The 14,624-nt window shown below is 40.0% G+C and overlaps 1 protein-coding gene across 9 annotated transcripts in view; it reads left to right on the top strand.

Annotated features, from left to right (window-relative positions):
• The window catches only part of CACNB2 (calcium voltage-gated channel auxiliary subunit beta 2), a 431,110-nt gene that overhangs the window by 77,230 nt on the left and 339,256 nt on the right, over positions 1-14,624 (top strand). Inside the window, exon 2 of one of the 9 annotated variants that reach the window (XM_044928073.2) lies at positions 10,293-10,456. The exons of the other annotated variants lie outside the window; for them this stretch is intronic. The gene's annotated coding sequence lies outside the window, so the exon portion shown is untranslated. The remainder of the gene's footprint in view (positions 1-10,292; positions 10,457-14,624) is intronic. 9 annotated transcript variants of the gene reach the window in all.

Below are 14,624 nucleotides of genomic sequence, written 5' to 3'. Positions count from 1 at the left end.
GTGCCATTGCCTTCTCCACGCAATTGCTAAGGATTTACAAACATAGAGATGATATGGATTATGGATTTAGCATAGTGCCTGAAACAGAGACTTGCTAAATAAATGGCAGCCAGATAGAATGAACTGAGAAGTCTGGACCAGAGTCCACAGATCCAGATTCACATTCAGGTGTTCTTTGGGGATGTTGATCCATCCTGTGTGATGCCTGTGTGGTGTAACCTCCTTCTGAATTGTATCTTCTAGAAACATCATGTTCTTTGCCCCTGATGACTTTGTTTCAAGAGACATTCACTTTGTAACCTTTGATATTTTTACATTGAAACATTGTCTCGACATATATACTGACATTGTATGATTAGATCAGTTTCTGGTTGTCTCTGTTATTAAATAAGAGGAGGCTTCTGTTGATTAGAAATCTCAGTTAACAAAGGTCTCATTAACAGAGCCATCACTGAACACTGTCTCCATTATGTATTTAAGCTTCCATCACTCACTCTTTGAAAATATCAGACCATGTAGCTCGGGGGCAGGCTTTGGCAATATTCTGCAGTGTCTCCTAAGTATACAGGAGGCACTAGGAAATAAGCACATGCTCTCTGGCCACAGCATCCAGATCTGATTGGCTCCTTCTATATTTCACTCAACTGCAGGGACATAGATATAATCAGGCTGACTTGAGGGAGGGAGGGATTGTGATGGAGTGGGATCACAGTGGGCAAGCTGTGAGCAGTGGCACACCCTCTTTACAAGCCAGCCAACTGGTATGGATAGTGTGAAGCATGAACTCCTGACTGAAACAGAGTTTTGCACCTTGGCTGGTAACTAGCCATTTTTCCTTTTTTAAATTGAGATGTGATTGACATGGAATTTATATTTGACCCATGTATATTGCAATATGATTGCCATTGTAACCTTGTCTGACACACCTCTTGAGTCAAATAATTATGTTTCTTCTACTGGTGGGAACAATTAAGATCTAGTCCTTCAGCAAGTTTGATGTTCATAATACAATTTTGTTGTCTCTAATCCCTGCACTGTGTTACATCTCCAGGATTATTTTTCTACTGGTTGCACATTTGTGCCCTTAAAAAATAACTCTCCTGTTCTCTGCACTCTACCTCCAGCCCCTGGTAGCTCCCAATCCTTTCTCCTGTTTTTTCAAGTTTGGTTTCTTATATAATTTTATTTATTTAAAGTGAAAGCAAGTTTATTTAGAGAGATACAGTTCCACGGGCAGAATGCGGTCTGTCTTGGAAGGCAACAGCACCAAGTTTGGTTTTTTAGATTCCCTGTATAAGAGATATTGTACAGTATGTGTGTCTTTCTCTGTCTGACTTATCTCACTTAGCATAGTGTCCTCAGGGTCCACCCATGTGATTGAAATAGCCATTTTCCCTTGTTTGATGGCTTTCTCCTTTCCTGTGTACATTCTTTGGGTGACACGCCATGAATGAGGGCAGAAATCTTTCATTACAAAGGTAGTGGGTGATTTTTTGGTTATTTTTCCCCCCAGATTGAAATGTTTTGTTATTTTCCATAAGACCTCAACTAGTTTCTTCCAAAAAAAAAAAGGTGACTTAATAAGGGAGATAGTATAACTAAGTAAATAAAGACCCATACATATGTACATATGTGTGTGTACCTATAGAGAGAGAAATTTTAAAGTGACAGATGAGTGATCGTTGATTATTTTAGCAGAGGCTGAAGAGTGAGTAGTACAATTACATATAAGGTAATGAAGAAGGCGCAGTAATTATGTTGTAATTTCCCTACTCTGCTTTTTTTTTAATTTTGTGAATGACAGCTATTGCAAAAAGCCAGTTGTTGGAATACAAAACACTAAGTAAACAAAGAAATGTCTTTTTATATAGCATTTTATAGACTGTCTTTGGAAACATAAAAAACGTTCACACTGTTTCTCTGCTTCTGCCAATTATCCATTGTGTTTGTGCTTATTCCTTTATGCATGGAAGTTTAAGCAGGAAAATACAGTCATTTTTGTAAGGCTCAATAAAAACAGGCTCATTCAAACAAAAAGCAATCGGATTGCAAAACAGCAAATACAGGAGGAGCTTATCCTTATAGGAGAAAAAAATATTAAAATTTAACCTTCTGTTGAAATAGACAAAGGGACCTACTGTAGATGTTACAAGTGCTCATTTTGCTTTCACTGCTCTGGTTCGGCTTACAGATGGTCCATGCGATAGTTGCTATAGAAACCAAACCTTTTTCATCCATCTCTCTTTGTTGCTGTGGTGTGTTTGCGGTTGCTGCATGTAAACTTTTGTACCGAGTGTCATTTGCTTTTCATGACTGGCCTTATAATGAAGCCTATCGATTTCACGTTAACCAGCAATGTAACATGAAATGATGCATGACCAGTAACATCAGTTACTAAGTAGAATAGGTGGACCTGAAATCATTTGTAGATGTCACTGTGCCTTTGTTAACCAGGCTAGGAACTTTAATATGATTAGGAAAACTGGCTTGAATTCAGAGGTGGAATTTTTTTTCTTAAGTGATATTTTTTTTTGTCTCGTTAAGGCATGAGATCTCCTGAAAGTTAAATCTGTAACAGGATTTGGCATTCCTGCATGGTAATTTTTGCTCTGACATTTGATGTGTGACCTTAGGCGGATCCTTAGCCTCTGGATTTAATAAAATAAGAAAACTGTGACATAATAGATGTATATATGGTAAGTTCCAGGAGAGCAGGTATTGACCTGTTTTGATTATCCTTGCACATTCAGAGCCCAATTACAGTACCTAGAAAAAAGAGACTGGAACGTAGTAAACACTGAGAAGTATTTGTTGTGTGAATGAATAGGTAAGTTGTGGTTTCTAATCACCTGGGCATCTCCTACTATAGTTTCTATGTTAAAGCAATGTCAAGAATAGACATTTATTTCATCTTAATTCAACGTATATTTATTGAACTCCTACTAGTGGTAAATGCCTCACTTCCGGCTGGGCTCCATACACTGTACATAGATTTGGCTTGTAGACTCTTGGGATTCTATGATTCTGTATTCTGAATTCTCTGATCTTACTAATCTGTAGATCTCAAGTGATTTTTGTTTTGGTTTCCATGTTGTGTATATTTGAATATAAATTTCCTGATCTTTCCTTTCAAGTTACATTATTAACAAGACAGTTGTCTATCCAGGGCTTAGAAGCATGAATATTTGAATCAGACAGACTCTCATGTAAACATACTATCTCTGCACCATTGATAAGGTTACTTCTCATTGCTCACCCTCAGTTTTCTCATCTGTATAGTGGGGATAACCATACCTACCTCATATAGTCATGGTAAGAATTAAATGAGGTAAAGATACAGCACTTAATAAAGTACTAAGCACAGCATTAGGTGAAAGAAATCTCCATAAATAGTACTTGTTAATCTCTATGTATGCAGAAAGGATGTGCTTGCATCTCGTTTGTGGAAAAATCTGTGGGTTTTATCATTTTATGTTTCTCTTTAATGCTTCTAACTGTGCTATGCCAGCTCTTCTCCATGGGGGGAAATGTCTTGATAAACTTTGGCGGATAACTTATCAGTCATTTCAGGCCATTTTTTAAAATGTCTGATGCAATTTAAAATCCCACATAGGCTTCAGTCTAGTCTCCACAACCTCCAGTCCAGACTTCTGAGTCTTGGGATAGGCTGGGGCTTGGTCTGTTTGTCGACTCTTCCCTCTACTCCAGCTCCCTGGAGGTGGAAGGAGAGGGTGGTACCTAACTCTCTCCTGTTCCTCATCAAAGCCAGACTCCTGTAGTTAAGATGAGAACTCAGGGCAGTGAAGATTTTATACCATCTTTGAGACATGCGAGAGTGTCCTTGGTCTTGCTCTGGCCTGTTTTGATTCTATCCATGGAGGCTGAGGGCTGTGGGCAGCTCCCAAAGAGCGAGTAGGTGTGGTTTTCAGTTTCCCAGGCTCCCTTCCATTGATGGTGAAAGTGAAAGTGAGAGTCGCTCAGTCCTGTCCGACTCTTTGTGACCCCATAGACTATACAGTCCATGGAATTCTCGAGTCCAGAATACTGGAGTGGGTAGCCTTTCCCTTCTCCAGGCGATCTTCCCAACCCAGGCATTGAACCCAGGTCTCCCGCATTGCAGGCCAATTCTTTACCTTTATTTCATCAGGATCAAACCAGGTCTCCCACATTGCAGGCAGATTCTTTACCAGCTGAGCCACAAGGGAAGCCCAAGAATACTGGAGTGGGTAGCCTATCCCTTCTCCAGGGGATCTTCCTGACCCAGGAATTAAACCAGGGTCTCCTGCATTGCAGGTGGATTCTTCACCAACTGAGCTATCAGGGCAGCCCTTGATAAAGGAGTTTCAAAAAAGACAGCTCTCTCCTTTTGACTCTGGCAAGCAATCCTCTTCTCCAACTTTCTCCTCAAATGGAAATCCTCTTCCCTGGGCTGCTGCTAAGACATCCCTCCAGCCGCTGCCAACATGGAACCAAGGAGCTGCCGTGCCCTGCAGTCCTGCTCCTCCTCTCTCCTGGTCCCCCTTCTCTGCCATGTTCCCTTTTTTCCCTGATGGCTACAGCTGCTTAACATGCCTTCCTCCTCCTTTAAGACACATCCAAGGAAATATACAAGACGTCAACTGTGTCCATGCATTTGCCCTAAACCCCACACTCTCCCATGAACCCCCCAACGTGCTCTGCCCCCTCTCTCAAGGGACTGCTTGGACAGGGGGCGAGGGTGCTTCCTGCTGGCACTGTGACTGAGTGGGCAAGAGCTCAGGATGGAGATACAATCTCCTTTTCTTGTTGGAAAGTCAAGTAAGACATGCTTCCCGTGTGCTGCTAAGTCACGTTGGTCATGTCTGACTCTGTGCGACCCCATAGACGGCAGCCTACCAGGCTCCGCCATCCCTGGGATTCTCCAGGCAAGAACACTGGAGGGGGTTGCCATTTCCTTCTCCAGTGCGTGAAAGTGAAAAGGGAAAGTGAAATCGCTCAGTCGTGTCCGACTCACCTACCCCATGGACTGCAGCCTACCAGGCTCCTCTGTCCATGGGATTTTCCAGGCAAGAGTACTGGAGTGGCATTGCCTTCTCCGATGCTCCCATATACATATCAGTAAAACTTTAAAATCCATTGTGCACAGGGACTGGTGTGTCTTAGTTATTAATAATAAACATTTTATCCCAGAACATTGCAACATGTATGGTGGTGGTGGTTGTTCAGTCGTTCAGTCATGTCCGACTCTTTGCAACCCCGTGGACTACAGCACACTAGGCTTCCCTGTCCTTCACCATCTCCAGGAGCTTGCTCAAACTCATGTCCATTGAGTCGGTGATGCCATCCAACCATCTCATCCTCTATCGTTCCCTTCTCCTGCCTTCAATCTTTCCCAGCATCAGGGTCTTTTCCAATGAGTTGGCTCTTCACACATATGGTTATCCCTTACCAAAAATTAAAGTTTATAACATATGGAAGCCATATGGTGCACCAAGCTCTAATGCGAACACCTGCAGTCCTGGAAGGCTTAGAAAATCATTTGTACACACTAATTTACCTTTTGACTCTTCATTTACTGTTCTATCTTTTCAAATCTTTTGAACATGTACATTCTAATCTACATGATGTATTATGTTGCATAGCATATAGAAGAAGCTTAAGCTTCATTTGTTACTTAAGAATGATTACTATGAAACAAAGTTATCATTGTACCAACAGGGGGGAAGAAGCAAATTACTAATTGCTTTGATGTCAAATTCTGCATAGCAAGTTGATGTGTACATATTTTGTATTCCTGCTTTTTTTTTAAAGATTCTTTTTAAAGTCCTGTATTTTTAAAAGATGCAAATATTAGATGCAGTTTAAAGTCAGAAGGACACTAAAAGAACAGTTGAACACAAATACTAAGACCCAGACCTATAAATGTGTAAATAAGCTTTTTTTCTTAGACATTTATGGGCACTTCAAAAAAACTATTTTATTGGCAGTTCTTTAAAATGAATCTGGCCTGGAGAATTCCATGGACTGTTTAGTCCATGGGGTTGCAGAGTCGGGCATGACTGAGTGACTTTTCTACATACATATTGTTAATCTTCCTTATTTTTCAATCACCTTGTTTGTTAAGTTTTAGTCAGCAAATAGACTGGAGTCCAGCATGAGGGAAGTCTGAAGGCCTTTTATATAGTCATCTTAGCTCTTAAAAGGCAGCTAGCAAATTTACTATTTTAGAAGTCTAAGCTGCAGAAGGTACCATGTTTAGGGAGAGAAAGGCACTTAACACAGACACGTTCTCAAGAATTCTGAGGACTTGATAAATGGACCTTTTCATATTAACCCAGGGTGCTGCTTCTCTGTGAGATTCCATGGTGTATGCCCATTGTCTTGTTTGTTGACAATGAAATTGCTTGATGTCAACTGGAGAATGAATGCCCGTATTTAAACAGAAGCTGAAATATGCCATGCAAAACCAAAAGACTCTCTTCCAGATTAGCTGTCTTTTCACGTGACCTACACAATACTTCCTTTGCCTGTGTGGGTCATGGGCTTGACTTCATGTGGAAAATAATGTAAATGTTATGACCTATTCATGTGTCTAGGGAGATCTACCTTAACAGTTAGTTTTCATCACACTCACAAAAATGTGGCTTAACTTTTTTTTTAATCACTTACCTTCAGCAAGAAACAGTTTAACAGCAAGATCAACTGCACAGAGTCCTAAAAATTTTCTTTGGTGGACGGGTATGTTTCTCAAGGGACTTTCTGCTTTACCTGACAAATGATTATTGCATTTTCAAGGAAGGCCTTGTTTTAATGGTCAGATTTACCTATTTTTGACTTTTACAGCAGGAAATTGAAGTAATGATGTGGTTTTCCAGATGTTTCCATCTTTTCATGAACTGAGTGATTTTATAAGCTCATACCTAATTTTTAACTGAATTACACTGACATTGAGAGGATCTATCTACAGATTTATAAAAATATGGCAATCTTTTCACTTATTTATGCTTTATTGAGTTGGGAGGAAGTTATATATATTAGTTATTGACTATACATAGCATATTCAAACGATATTTTGAACATTATAGTGTTTTAATTAGTGCCAATAAATTTGTCTTAAGGGCAACATGATAGAGGTTTTTTTCTTTAAACTTAGAAACTAGTATTTCCAAAACCATTAATTTTCTTGAGCAGTTTATGTGCTGAATATCACTTTGGACACATTTAACAGGAAAAATCAAACATAATCTGGAAAAAAAATCAAGACTTTTATTTTTTGTGAAGATAAAAATATTAAAATAGCTTGGATCTGCAAAGTAGAAAATAGTGTTTTGTCATTGACAACTAGCAAAAGCTATTTATAAATGTTTGAGTTTTGAAATGGATAGAGGGGGACAAAGGATGTCTTTTTTTTTTTTTTTAATACCATGAGGCACTTAAGCTTTGCTAAAGTTGATGGAAAAAAATCCCGTCTAAGTTTACAGAAGGAGAGAATGTTCTATCCCTCAGTTTGAAAGTGAACTGTTCTTACACACGTTTTTGGGGGCTTCATTTGGGAGTGTGGCAGGGTTGGGACATGCCAGGCGAGTACTCAGATTTTTAGACTGTAGTGACATAGACTCAAGTTGGTGACTATAATTAATTTTAAGCCAGTGTAAGGATGTGAAGGAGATAATGTAGCTCTCTCTTTCTGTAGAAAGAAGTATAAGCAGTCACACGTTTACATGTGTATGTACACATATAAACTCCAGGAGATGGTGAAGGACAGGGATACCTGGCGTGCTGCAGTCCATGCTGTCATAGAGTCAGACACGACTGAGCGACCGAACAACAACAATTGTATCATAGTTGTCAATAGTGTGCTAATTAAGCTTAGTTACTGTACACCACTCTTAATTTAGTCCTCTTTGGACAAAGGTGAAGAATTCATTCCCAGTAGACTTTGAGAGTTGGTGGCAACTGGGGTGGAATGTGAATCTGTAGAGGCAATAAATGGAGTGTAGTAGTGGTTAAGAACCTGGACTTTTGGATTGTACAGAAGACCTGGATTTAAGCACTGGCTCTGCTACTCATCAACTGTAACTCTAAGTTAGAATTACCTTTTCTAAACCTTGGTTTCCTTGCCAGAAAATCAATTATAGTAAAGGACTCTCACTTCCTCGATTTGTTGCTTACATCCCATATACCGCCAAGTTGCTTCAGTCATGTCCGACTCTGTGCGACCCCATAGATGGCAGCCCACCAGGCTCCCCCATCCCTGCGGTTCTCCAGGCAAGAACACTGGAGTGGGGTGCCATTTCCTTCTCCAATGCATGAAAGTGAAAAGGGAAAGTGAAGTCGCTCAGTCATGTCCGACTCCTAGCGACCCCATGGACTGCAGCCTACCAGGCTCCTCCGCCCATGGGATTTTCCCGGCAAGAGTACTGGAGTGGGGTGCCATTGCCTTCTCCATCCCATATACTATGACTATATTATTGTTAGAAAGCCAAAATTTAAAAGTCAGTTAAGTTTTCCTCTCAGACTATGTCATCTTAATTGATCTCAAGGAACTTAAATGTTTTATTTTTTTTTTAATCAATATGAAATATTTAGAAGATGTCACATGTGGGAATTCCCTGGTGGTTCAGTGGTTAAGACTTCGGCTTTCACTGCCATGGACCCAGGTTTGATCCTTGGTTGGGGAACTGAGATCCCACATGGTATGTGGTGTGTCCAAAAATGAAAAAAAAAATTTTTTAATAGAATATGTTGCATGCATATTAGGGAAAGTGGAATAACAGAGGTGATAAGAATATGGCTTTAAGTCTCAGTATATGGGTCTGGATCATGGGTCCTCCCTTTTCCTGTGCCTTTGGACAAGTTTCTCAACCTTCGTAATTTCCTTTTTCTTCAACTGTCAGCGGACATCATTGTAACCACCTTGCAGAATTTGTGTGAAAATAAATAAGGTGAGATCCAAAGCACCGAGAATGAGGCTTGGCTCATGATAAGAGCTCCATCAATGTCAGCTATTATAACTGTTGTTGGTGTATAAAGAGACTGGGAGAAGATACAGTAAACTGGCTTTCAGGTGAGCAAGGGTAAGAGAAACAGAAGAGTGGAAGAGGAGGAGAATGGGAAACAATGGCAGCCAGAATGGAAAACAGAAGGCAGGAGACTCCGCTGGTTTTGAAGTGTGACAGTAGATAACACGTTTGACTTTCTCCTTAGGCATTGGAATCATCTCTGGAGCATTAGTCTTTGAAATGCATAATTCTCCATTCCTTAGATAAACATTTATTAGGAAATAACTGGTTTCTTTTTAAAAAAATGTATCATGCAGTTCAACAGACATACAAAAGGGCCTAAATAATAATGAAGCATAGTATACCCATCACCATCACCCAGCTTCATAAAGGGGATTCATTTTTTTATTGCTAACATGCTTGATTCTCTTTGTGTAACACACCACCCCCCACCGCCCCACCGCCCCCAGCCACTGGCAGAAATCACAGCCCTCAATTTCTTAAGTCAGTTTCATGGATTTTTCATATTTTTAGCATGTATGTATCTATTTTTAAGCAACAGACACCACGGAGAAAGTCTTACACAACTTCCTATAAGATGTTTGTACATGTTTCAGTTTTATATAAAGAGTGGAATACTACAGTATGCTTCTAACACTTTTTTTTCCTGCTAAACAATATGGCTCTGATTCACCCATAATGTTACACATAGGAATGGTTCACTCATTTTCATGCAGTGGAGTACTATATTGTGTGAATTTAGCACGATTCATTTATTCCTTCTTCTGTAGATGGGCATTTAGTTTCCCTCTTTTGTCCTTCTGGCTATGACCAGTGATGATTCTATGAATACCAAGGGGCGTGAATATGGGTAAAAATGTGCAGGAGTTTCTCTAGGGAAGTCTTTCCCAACCTTCTCTGAGTTATGGCTCATGTAGGAAATGATTTTTTTAATTAATTAGTTTTGGGGGCTGTGCTGGGTCTTTGTTGCTGCACAGGCTTTTCTCTAGCTGCGGCAAGCGGTGGCTACTCTGTAGTTGTGGTGCGAGGGCTTCTCAGTGTGCTGGCTTCTCTTGTCTCAGAGCACCAGCCCTAGGGTGCACGGGCTTCAGCAGTTGTGGTGCGTGGCCTTAGTAGTTGCGACTCATGGCTCTAGAGCCCAGGCTCAATAGTTGTGGCTCACTGGCTGAGTTGCTCCATGGCATGTAGAATCTTCCCGGACCAGGGATCAAGCCCGTGTCTCCTGCATTGGCAGGCAGATTCATTACCATTAAGCCACCAGGGAAACCCAGAAAATAATATTTTTTGCAGGCTGTTCACAGCTTCAGGAACTGGCCCAAGCTTCCAGACCTCAGCTGCCCCTAAAGCAGAGTGGATTGATACCTTAGTTACTCCTGGAACTCGTTTAGCTGCAGTAGATTAATTGAGAAGCTCTGCTCAAGGTGTGCCTTGGAGTGGAATGGCCCAGCTCTAAGGTATGCATATTTTAACTTTATTGGATGTTCTCAAATTGTTCTCAAAATAGCTGTGGCATTTCCACATCCCAGACAGCAGTGTATAATGGTTTTTACTCCCCCACGTCCTTATCAACACTTGGAAATGTTGGACTGTTCACATTTTTGTCCATCTGATCCACGTTTACTTTTATATTTCAAATGTATATCTTTTGCCATAATCTGTCATGCTGTTTGCATTTTGTATTGAGTCATGCTGAGTTTTATTTGTAACTGGAATACAGTTGATTTGCAATATTGTGTTTCAGGTGTACAACAAAGTGATTCAGTTTTTTTCATATTATATTCCATTATAAGTTACAACGAGGTATTGAAGGTAATTCCATGTGCTACATGGTAAATCCTTGTTGCTTATCTCTGTTTTGAAATTTTTTATTGGAGTAGAGTTGCTTTACAATGTGTTATTTCCTGCTGTACAGCAAAGTGAATCAGCTATACGTGTACACATATCCCCTCTTTTTTAAAATTCCTGTCCATTTAGGTCACCACAGAGCATTAAATAGAGTTCCCTGTGCTCTTCAGTAGGTTCTAATTAGTTATCCATTTTATACTTAGAGTGTATATATGTCAATCCCAATATCCTTTTATGTATAATAATGTGTATCTGTTAATCCCACACTCCTAATTTATCTCTCCATTTTTCCCTTTCCCATTTGGCAGCATAAGTTTGTTTTCTATATCTGAGTCTGTTTTTTTATATAGATTCATATTGAGTTATATATTCCTTGTAGTAACCTTTTCGCAGTTCTAAGTGTTGCAAATATCTACTCTCAGTCCATAGGTTGCTTTCCACACTTTTGAATACATATAAATTTTAAATTGTGAAATTCTAAATTTTAACAATTTTTTCCTTTATGTTTTCCATTTCTCATCTTGTAAGAAATGCTTCCCTAATAGAAGGGCACAAAAATATTCTTATAAATAAACATAGAGTTTTTTAAAAATTTCTTATTTGTGTTTATGATATGAGGTAGGAATCTAATTTAATGCTTTCTGTTTGGATAATGAGTTGTCCCAGGGCTGCTTATCAAGTGGTCGTTTTCCCCCCACAGATCAGCAAAGGACAGCTCTGTAACAAGCGCTGACTCTGATTTTACTTTTAAGTTTGCTAACTTTTGATTTTTGAAATAGGACTAAAGAAAAAAAAAAAACTGTAATTCTCCTTGAAATGAAAATCACTGGGTTGAAAGTAGGAAGACTGAGTTATGGACCAGATTGAGAGCAAGTACTCTGGTCCTGACTGAAAGTATACACAGTGTATGTGATCTGGGTCAAAAGTGTTAGACGTTTTGGGTTTGAGCCCAAGTTCAGATTCCTCCACTTTGGGAGTTTGTGGAAAAGCCCATGAGCTAGAAAGGGCAGAAAAACACTGCCTGTATAAATGGTCACCTCATACAACTAGAGGGTCACTTGTGGGAGCAATGTGGTCAAAACTCATTTCTGGCTTGTTCATCTGTGGTTCTTGGTAGCTGCTCACATGATTCAAAGCCTGGATACAGAGGAGTCCCCTGGGGCAGATAAAAGGGACTGAGTTGTGATAGACCCTTCGGGTGACAGGGGCTCAACTAAGTAAAGTGAGTCCTTAACCTCTTTGACCGTGGTTTCCCCACTTGTTAAGCAACACTTTCTCATGCCTTTGGTCTCTCAGTGTGGTGTGCAGTTGTGTATAATATCAGTCACCGTAAAACCAGAAAGCTGACCCTATGTCTTTCAGAATCTGTTGTCTTTGCTCTTTCAAAAATTGGTGCTGTTTCATTTTATAATGCTTGAAAGCCATGTTTGGAATGAATGTTAAAAAAATATTTAGCTTCACCAGGTCTTAGCTGTGGCACGTGGTATCTTTAGTAGTTGAATTAGATACTTTAGTAGTGGCAAGAGATACTTACTTGTAGCATACAGAATCTAGTTCCCTGACCAGGGATCGACCAAGGCCCACTGCACTGGCAGTGTGGAGTCTTAACTGCTAGACGACCAAGGAAGTCCCATAAATGTTAATTATAGAAGACTCAGAAATACTATTTTTTGAATAATTTATCCACTTCGTTTCACAATGGAGATTATCTTACAAACAGAAGTTTAGTTCAGTTCAGTCACTCAGTCATGTCCAACTCTTTGAGACCCCATGGACTGTAGCACACCAGGCTTCCCTGCCCATCACCAACTCCGGGAGCTTGCTCAAACTCATGTCCATCGAGTCAGTGATACTATCCAACCATCTTATCCTCTGGCATCCCCTTCTCCTCCTGCCTTCAATCTTTCCCAGCATCAGGGTCTTTTCCAGTGAGTCAGTTTCTCACGTCAGGTGGCCAAAATATTGGAGTTTCAGCATCAGCATTAGTCCTTCCAATGAATATTCAGGACTGATCTCCTTTAGGATGGACTGGTTGGATCTCCTTGCAGTCCAACAGACTCCCAAAAGTCTTCTCCAACACCACAGTTCAAAAGCATCAATTCTTCGGCGCTCAGCTTTCTTTATAGTCCAACTCTCACATCCATACATGACTACTGGAAGAACCATAGCTTTGACTAGACAGAGTTTTGTTAGCAAAGTAATGTCTTTGCTTTTTAAAATGCTGTCTAGGTTGGTCATAGCTTTTCTTCCAAGGAGTAAGCATCTTTTAATTTCCTGGCTGCAGTCACCATCTGCAGTGATTTTGGAGCCCAAGAAAATAAAGTCTCTCACTATTTACACTATTTCCCCATCCATTTCCCATGAAGTGATGGGACAGGATGCCATGATCTTCGTTTTCTGAATGTTGAGCTTTAAGCCAACTTTTTTACTCTCCTCTTTCACTTTCATCAAGGGGCTCTTTAGTTCTTTGCTTTCTGCCATAAGGCAGATATATCTGAGGTTACTGATATTTCTCCTGGCAATCTTGATTCCAGCTTGTGCTTCATCCAGTCTGGCATTTCTCATGATGTACTCTGCATATAAGTTAATAAGCAGGGTGACAATATACAGCCTTGACATACTCCGTTCCCAATTTGGAACCGGTCTGCTGTTCCATGTCCGGTTCTGTTGCTTCTTGACCTGCATACAAATTTCTCAGGAGGCAGGTAAGGTCATCTGTTATTCCCATCTCTTGAAGAATTTTCCAGTTTGTTGTGATCCACACACTCAAAGGCTTTGGTGTAGACAATAAAGCAGAAGTAGATGTTTTTCTGGAACTCTCTTGCTTTTCCTGTGGTCCAACAGATGTTGGAAATTTGATCTCTGGTTCCTCTGCCTTTTCTAAATCCAGCTTGAACATCTAGAAGTTCTTGGTTCATGTACTGTTGAAGCCTGACTTGGAGAATTTTAAACATTACTTTTCTAGCTTGTGAGATGAGTACAATTGTGCAGTACTTTGAACATTCTTTGGCATTGCCTTTCTTTGGGTTTGGAATGAAAACGGACCTTTTCCAGTCCTATGGCCACTGCTGAGTTTTCCAAATTTTCTGGCATATTGAATGCAGCACTTTCACAGCATCATCTTTTAGGATTTGAAATAGCTCAACTGGAATTCCATCACCTCCACTAGCTTTGTTTGTAGTGATGCTTCCTAAGGCCCACTTGACTTCTCATTCCAGGATGTCTGACTCAAGGTGAATGATCACACCGTCATGGTTATCTGGGTCATGAAGATCTTTTTTGTACAGTTCTTCTGTGTATTCTTGCCATCTCTCCTACAAACAGAAGATCATGGGTAAAATCCTCTACTGGTAGAAATGTGTTCAGTTTTATTGATACATTTTCAGTGACACACATCATATTTTGTGACTTTCTGTGTGACATTGCTGTAGAGATTGGAGTGGGAAATTATTTCTTGATCTATAACACTGTGGTCGTAGCACACCCCAAAATATCTCTTTTAGATTACTTCTAAAGAAATACAGCCTAATGGCCAAGAGAACCATCCGGACTCAGATCAGAGTTTCACTGGTCATGAACTTGGAGGATGACCTCATGGAATTAAATGATTTTCTTCTTTCAGTGTTCTTTTTCCTATGAAATGGAGATAATAAGAGTAATTCATCCACCTGGTTCTGAATTTTTAATAAGATAACATATGTAAAATACTAAGTTGTTTGATCACATGCTTTAGCTCCTTGTGTTATTTGATGTATTTCCATGATTCTTGACTTATTG

The sequence above is a fragment of the Bubalus bubalis genome, chromosome 14, assembly GCF_019923935.1.
Source record: "Bubalus bubalis isolate 160015118507 breed Murrah chromosome 14, NDDB_SH_1, whole genome shotgun sequence".
Classification (NCBI taxonomy): Eukaryota; Metazoa; Chordata; class Mammalia; order Artiodactyla; family Bovidae; genus Bubalus; species Bubalus bubalis.
This window is presented reverse-complemented; position numbering and strand designations above follow the sequence as displayed.